At 51.1% G+C, this 7286-nt stretch overlaps 1 long non-coding RNA gene across 2 annotated transcripts; it reads left to right on the plus strand.

Annotated features, from left to right (window-relative positions):
• Positions 1 to 312: 312 nt before the first annotated feature.
• LOC131492367 (uncharacterized) lies at positions 313 to 3620 on the plus strand. Of its 2 annotated transcripts, none has more exons than XR_009252033.1 (3): positions 313 to 333; positions 1906 to 2040; positions 3573 to 3620. It is a non-coding gene; the product is annotated as an uncharacterized LOC131492367 (long non-coding RNA). The 2 variants fall into 2 exon arrangements; XR_009252032.1 differs by lacking the exon at positions 313 to 333 and adding an exon at positions 404 to 776.
• Positions 3621 to 7286: the final 3666 nt, after the last annotated feature.

Raw genomic sequence — 7286 nt, forward strand, 5'->3', positions numbered from 1 at the left:
AGCACAGAGCCTGACGCGGGGCGCTAACTCACAAAGCGTCACCGGCTGAGCCACCCAGGTGCCCCGAGGATGCTACTTTTCTGTTTGTTTGGGAAATGAGGATTTCGCCCGGTTTTTGTGTCTGGAGTGTGTTAATGTGTCGTACGCTGATTCTTTCCCTGTTTTCCCTCTGAAATACCTGCTGTAGGCCATGGCCCAGAAGGAAGACATGCAAGAGAGGATCACTACCCTTGAGAAGCGCTGCCTCAGGGCACAGCAGGAAGCCACCTCTCTGCCCGACCTCAAGGATAAACTTGAAAAAGAGATCGCAAAAAGGACTCTCTGCATCGACAGGTCGTTGGTTTCATTGAACTTCATTCCACTTTTATTAATTACAAGTCAGGTTAGGGACCAAGTGTCAATGTCAAGGTTTTAGGATCTTAGAATCTTGTGTTGACCAGCGGGGTTACTTCAACGTCCAGGGTTTAATTCTTTCAAATTTTATGGAAGCATGTTATGGGGCTACCCTCCTTGATTCCTTCTTTGTCTTGTCTTAACTGCACGTTACTCTGTTGCCCGTTAGCACTGTTTCCAAAGGAGCAGGGAGTGGCCGGGAATGTGTAGGCACTGGCCATTTTGGTTAGTACCTGAGATCGGGGGGGATGGCAGGTGCAGAAGCATAGTCTGGTGTGAGGATGTGAGACCCTGTGTTTTGGGAAGCCTCACGGCTCTTCCTTGGTTGTCTCAGGTCATCCGGCATTGAACAGGAACACCGCATCCAGCTTCTTGGAAACAGAGTGAGTTTGCCTGGTGTGTTTGTCAAATGTGTCAGTCGACCCAAAATGATAATCAAAGTAAAAGACTAGGAAGCCAAGAAAATGACATTGAGGAATGCTGTTTGAGAGCACGTAAGATGTTCCATATCATGAGTGTAAAAGGCAGATCGCGAAATACTTTGTGTACAGCATGGGATTTATTTTCTGAGGGTTTTAAAGCATGAGACGCGGTCTGTATATACACACAGAGCTATATGCACACAGATGGAAGAAGTCTGTGGGAACAAACGTTAACCTTGCAAAATCCTTACCTTATACATGATTTTTAAAATGACTTTATATGTTTTTAATGCTTATTTATTTTTGAGAAAGGGAGTCAGAGTGAGAGAAAGAGAGAGAGAGAGCGAGCATGAGCAGTGGAGGGCCAGAGAGGGAGACAGGGAGACACAGAATCCCAAGCAGTCTCCAGGCTCTGAGCTGTCAGCACAGAGCACGAGGCGGGGTTGACCCCATGAGCTATGAGATCATGACCTGAGCCGAACTGGCCGCTTAACCGACTGAGCCACCTCGGCTTCCCTAAAAGTCCTTTAACAAAAACTCTCGTGTCTAAGTTTTCCACGTTGAAGTTTTCCACGTTTTTGGTCAAGAGGGAGAGTGCTTTTGTTGAATAATGGTACACTTCCAAAAAGAACTCAACTGGCATCAGGCATGCTCTCAGAAGCTCTGTGCTGGCTGATGTGCCCACCTCAGCTTGTCCTATGGAGCGAGCCCTCGGACCACAGTATAAATATGTTTACGAAGGGTTAGGACCGAACCCTTCTCTCCTTAACTTGTCAGGAAGAACGAGCAAGCTCCTCCAGAAGATGGGTTTTCTCTAATGTGTGGGAACTTTGTCTTTTGAAAGACTTCTTTGAAGATACTGAAGAAGAGCAAAGAGTTTGGTAAGACATGTTTTGCGTAGTGAAACGAGGACCAAGGCAGTGGGTGACTCCTTGCAGACAGGAAAGGTTTACTCTGAAGCACCTCCCAAACTGTTGGCTTCAGTCAGAACAAACAGTAGATCTCTGCATTTAGCTTTTGTTTCACTTTATTAAAAATGGAAACGGAGAGAAGACTTGCTACACTTTGATGCTTTGCCTTCATTTCCTAGACTGCGGATCAAAACCGCCAGTTGCAAGAGCGCCTGGAGGTGGCGGAGCGGAAGCTGCAGCAGACCCCGAGGAAGGCCAAGTCGCTGCCCGAGGTGGAAGCCGAGCCGGCCCAGAGGGTGGCCACCCTCTGCAAGGTGGGGCCCGCCTTTCCTTCTGGGTCCCATGGTGGGAATGTCATTTTCATGGCGGTCCGTTCTTGTATCTCATTTCTCACCGGTAACGTCGGCGTGCCAAATTCCGCGACCCAGCTGAGATCTGTTTTCGGTGCTACTTTGTCTGAGATCGGAATGCTTTTCAAATGGCAGGCATCATCCTCAGTTTTGTTCCTTCCGGTTTTGTCCGATGTGTGCTGTGTGCCGTTGGCTGCATCTAAGACTCACTGCTTTTCAGAGTTAAGTCAGCGACTCAAAGCTCAAGATAGTAGCCTTGGGTAAGAGAAGGACAGGGGTGCCTGGCTGGCTGAGTCAGTGGAGCTTGGGACTCTTGGTCTCAGGGTCATGAGTCTGAGCTCCCCGTTGGGTGTAGAGCTTACCGAAGGAAAAAAAAAACCAAAAAAGCATAGAATTTTTCCGAGGAATGAGAAAATCCTATCCTCTTTTCAACACAATCGTTTTTATTTAAAAAATTCTTAAATGTTCATTTATTTTGAGACAGACAGAGAGAGCGAGCATGGGCACATACATGAGCAGGGGAGGGTCAGAAAGAAGGAGATAGAATGCCAAGTAAGCTCACAGGGCTCGAACGCCCAAACCTTGAGTTCATGACCTGAGCTGAAGCCAAGAGTCAGAACCCGACTGACTGAGCCACCCAGACACCCCTGTAAGAAATAAATCTTTAAGGAATTCACTCGGAGGTTCAACAAATAGAGTCGAGGAACGTGCCAGACACAGTCCCTGCCCTCCCAGCTCTCACAGCCCTCACCACCCACGGAGGAAGGCAGCAGTTGAAGAGGTAGTTTCCAGACATGATGTGGTCGGTGCTGGGATCGAGTGATGCGCACAGGACGAGGGAGCACATGACTGGGCAGCCAGTCCGTCCTTCCGGAACCTGGGCTGAGGGAACCTGTAGCAGGGAGCCTGTCGGTGCTTCTGTGTCACCGGTTCCAGTGCAGTGAGGGTCCCAGTGGGAAGGGGGTGGGGTCGTCACGGGATGCTGACCCTCAAGGCTGCCATCAATTCAGGCAGGCGGTATTGGGCGCCCACAGGCCCAGGCTCCAACAGAGCCTCTCCTCCTTTGTGATCTGCATGTCAAGTCTCCGTTTGTTTTCTCGCCTGTCCTCTCTCCTGTCCCTGGTCAGCTGTGTAGCCTGACCGTTTGTCTTTGGACACTCTTTTGCTGAGGAAGCTAAATTGTTGGAAGTGACTTCCCAGCTTAGGAAGGCAGGACGCCTGTTTGCTCTTTCCAATTGCTGCTTCTTCCTGTCCGTGCTGAGTGACCAGGGGTGTCTCCCGGTGGACGAGGCATCGTCCAAGGATCCGGGACCCGGGGTGATGACGAGACCGTTGCCTACCCCCGGTCACCAGCATGGAAGCCCACTGCTTCCAACTGGCACGCATGAGGCCGGTAGGGACTGTGAGCAGGCGGAAGGCCGCTCACAGCATGTTGTGCGTAGGCACAGCGTGTGGTGTGGGGCCGCCAGCTCTTCTGACCCCGCTGTCGCCCACAGGCCGAGCAGAGGCGTGGCAACATCGAGGAAAGGCTGCGCCAGATGGAGTCCAGCTGGAAGAAAAGAAACAAGAACTGCAGCGGGTACGTGTCCGAGCGGAACAGCCGCGCACCTGGCAGTGGTTGAGGATGAGGCGCAGGCTTGGGGTGTGGGGGTAGGGAGTGGTCCCTTGTTTCCTACTTTTCCCCATGTGGACGCCAGGCCCCTTCTCGGTCCCATCAGGGGTACAGTGGACTCTTGTGCGAGTTGGATGCTACTGAAAACTCCTAGCATGTGGACAATGTTCTCTGGACGCTGGGGCTCCGGTGGCAGTGCCGCCTAGGGGTGGAGGCACCCGCACAGCCCACTGTGCCCACCAGCTCATTAGCAGCTACTCACGGTTGACGCGGGACCTCGTGGGTGTCCCTTGGCCAAAGCGGAGGTACTGGCCTGGGGTAGGGCAGCCTAGAGGAGGGGTCTCCTTCCTTAGGACATGACACTGAGGTCCTGAAATCAGGTCACGGGCCTGACCTTTGTCCCCACATCCTGAATTTCTAGTTGAGATGTAAAGGCACAGGTCAGGGTAGATGTTCCTAAGAAGAAGAATAGTGTAATCGAGCCTTGACGAAAGGGAGGCCCGTGTCCCTTGAATCCCCTGAGATTTTTCCCTGCGGTAGCTGGTCGGACATCAACGTGAAACACCCAGGAGACAGAGGAGGCAGCGGCCTCCCCATCTTGGGACGTCCATCCAAGGCCATCAGGTTTTGTTTTCACCAGAAAACTCGAAACACTCACCCTTAACTTACACCAGAAACTCGTGTGCTTGGCCCTCAGGGTCAGAGAATAAAACATGAGTTCTCGCGGAGTGAAGCTTCTGATGCCAGCGTGAGGGCTCGTGTTGGCCGACCCCAGTCTGCCATGACACATGCACACAAGCGAGCACAACCAGACGCTAGCCTCTTGGGCCGAGAATTCGACCTCACCTACTTAGAGAAGCACTTCATTGCCTTTAGGACTGTATGGTAGTTTGGAGGGACAGGTGTTGAGATAAGGATTCTATTATAACTGAGACAATTCCAAGGACACTTTTAAGCTGTTTTCCTTGAAAAATACTTGGGTGCTGATCCCTTCTTGTGGGGTGACCAGGGTCTTTTCCAAGTGATGGCCGTTGCTGCGTGTTAGGTGTGGTGGTCGTGCTTTCTGTTGCCTGCTCCCAAGGAAAGAGGTGCCAGCAGGTGTGGCTTAGAGATGAGGAAGCCCGAGCATGGAGGGACTGTCCATTGCCTAGCCTGCGGGTGTGTCCTGTGGACTCTTCCTCCTCCCTGGGCCCACCGACTGCAGGGCACATGTGTAGTACGTACCCCACGGCCCTCCGCCCGGCAGGAGCCCCTGAATCCTGCCGGCCTGTCCTCGGCGCTTCTGTTTTGGGTTATTTCAGGAGATGCGGCAGAAACAAGTTTTTAAACCAGACGATTGATGAGAGTTGTATATAACACAGACCCGTGAACTTTGCGGTTACGTTCGGAAATTACTTGAGGTAAATACAAGTTTCCATTACAAAACGTTCAGGAGATGTGTGAATTTCACGAAAAACAGGTGAAAGTCTTTCTCACCACTGAATCTTTCCCAAAGTGGATTTTGTTTTATCTTTCGGTTTTGTCAATGGATTCATTTCTTTCCCCCTGAGGCCAGATCCGAGCTTCTGTTTCCGCCCCGGAATATTCCTCCTCCCGTGTGTAGATAAGCTGATCCCATTAAGAATATGCTCTTTCCTGCATGTACATCTGCCTCCTGAGCCCATCTGAAAGCTAATTATGAGGACATTCGTGAGGGCCCATGCGTGTTTTGTTTCCCAGAAACAAAGGCACCTGCTAAGTGATGACCCCGGGAAGCAGGTTCCTGCGTTTCTGTGTCCCGGTAGGTCGGGGCTGGCAGTGACGCACAAGCACGCCCAAGAGTGCCGTGGGAAGGGGCAGCCGAGGATGGCGTGTGTGTGGGTCACACCGCTGATTATTCACATGCCTGAGCTGGTGTTCGCACTTTGCTTCAAGCCTGCGTCTTCTCTTTCAGGTAAGGCAGAGAGAAAAAGTGAATGAAGAGACTAATAAACGTCTGTCGGGCACTATTGACCAGCTCCTTTCCGAATCTGACGAGCGTCTTCAGCGTCATCTTAAGGAGAGAATGGCTGCTGTGGAAGATAAGGTAGGACTTGAGAGACAGCGGCTGAGTGTCCCCGTCCTCACGGAGGAGATGCTCACGTTGTGATCCTGAGGAGCAGCGTGGAGCAGAGGCTAACAGCCACTGTAGAAAGTAGAAATGATTCTTTCACGCGGAAAACTGCAGGCTGTTACCCACTGTCTGCGTTAAGTTCCCAGTGTCCTGTCCCTGCCCGACGTATGTGTGTGGGAAGGTGCGTCTTACTGTCTAGAAGAGGAGTATGGTCTGGGGAGGGCCCGAGAGTAAGTATGTTAGGCTTTTACTAACTGAGAGGTAAGGAGTAAGCTAGCTTCATGCTAATCAAAGATGGGCACAGAAACAGCCATAGGCAGTATATAACTAAGGGGAGGGGCCGTGTGTCGATAGGACCCGGCAGTGGCTGGATGTGGTCAGCAGGCCCTCGTTGGCCACCCCTGTGCTGGAACCTTCAGCCTGGTTCTTGTCTGAGGAGCTGATTTCTACCTCTTTTGTCCAGACGGACCGGTAGAAGTGCGCAGTTCTGTCAAGCATTTAAGCAGCTGAAAACAGAGTTTCTCCTGTTCCATCTCCTGCCTTCCCTCTTTTCATCTGGGTTGGAAAGAGTCTAAGCCTGGACTCTTACACCATCATAACGGATACACTTGAGGTGTAACGGGAGGGAAGCAGTATCATAGGATATCTGTGAGAGAAGCTCTGGTGGTGACAGTTGGGTACGGACCTGATACTACCGGTTCTGGTGACACCTGTGTCCCTGTAGATGAGCCCAGAATCTTCCCCAAGATTGGCACTTGGAGACACCAGTGAGCAATGCTAATTACACGACACACTTGTTTTGGGTAAAACCCATTATGAGGTGCGTTATCATACCCCACGTGAGGTTCTACCTTGATCACTGGGGCCAGCCTTTAGGTAGAATAGTTGTATGTGAGATTGGAATTCTATGTACGAAACTTAGGTCAGGTTTCCCAAGTGACTGAGGCATCACAGACCCTAAAAGCTAGTACGAACCAGTGTACCTGCTGCAAGTAAACTTAGGAACTTGTCATACTTACAGTCAGACAGTGATCCGTGAAGAAATTGTACATGGACAAAGCATGAGGAAAGGCTGTTACTGCAGTTTCACAGACAGCATTTCACTCTGTGGTCATGTGACCCCGTTCGTTGGTATGGCCATCCACTCCATGCCTTTTCTGTGGTGCTGCGTTATTGTAAAGAGAAACGTAGGCGTGCTCTAGCATGTGGAACGTTTGAAAGAATCAACACTAAAGACTGTACCTTTCTCAGAAGTCTCCGTTAGGAGAAGTGGGCAATCTGAAAAAACAGTTACAAGAAACGCAACGTGAGAAGGTATTTCCATCTCTCAATCATTCAGTGATCCCTTGAGACTGGAAAGGAGCGGGTGACCTCTGGGGCTGACACTTCCTCCAAGGCGAGCCACCACTGTGCTTTCGAGGGGCCCCACGCTCGCAAGTCTGAATGGCACGCATGTGGCGGAGTTGGAGCTGTGCAGCCTATGGGGTTCAGATTTCTGAGTCCCTT

Source organism: Neofelis nebulosa, chromosome 13 (genome assembly GCF_028018385.1).
Source record: "Neofelis nebulosa isolate mNeoNeb1 chromosome 13, mNeoNeb1.pri, whole genome shotgun sequence".
NCBI classification, from domain to species: domain Eukaryota; kingdom Metazoa; phylum Chordata; class Mammalia; order Carnivora; family Felidae; genus Neofelis; species Neofelis nebulosa.